Source organism: Anarrhichthys ocellatus, unplaced genomic scaffold (assembly GCF_004355925.1).
Source record: "Anarrhichthys ocellatus isolate YVR2014 unplaced genomic scaffold, GSC_Weel_1.0 scaffold47, whole genome shotgun sequence".
Taxonomy (NCBI): domain Eukaryota; kingdom Metazoa; phylum Chordata; class Actinopteri; order Perciformes; family Anarhichadidae; genus Anarrhichthys; species Anarrhichthys ocellatus.
The window spans coordinates 1,108,529-1,108,735 of NW_022280077.1; positions in this window are offsets into that span (position 1 = coordinate 1,108,529).

Below are 207 nucleotides of genomic sequence, written 5' to 3' on the forward strand. Positions count from 1 at the left end.
CTGTACTTTTACGCAAGTAACAATTTGAATCCTGGACTGGAGTATTTTTCGACCACAGCATTTCTACTTAAGTAAAGGATCTGAGTACTTCCATCACTGACAGCGACGCTCTGCGAACCCCCAAAATGCAGCTTTATTTAGAAATGAGCGAGCGGAAGTGGATTGTACGTCCGGGCGAGCTTGATACAAGTGACTGAGGTGGAGGCA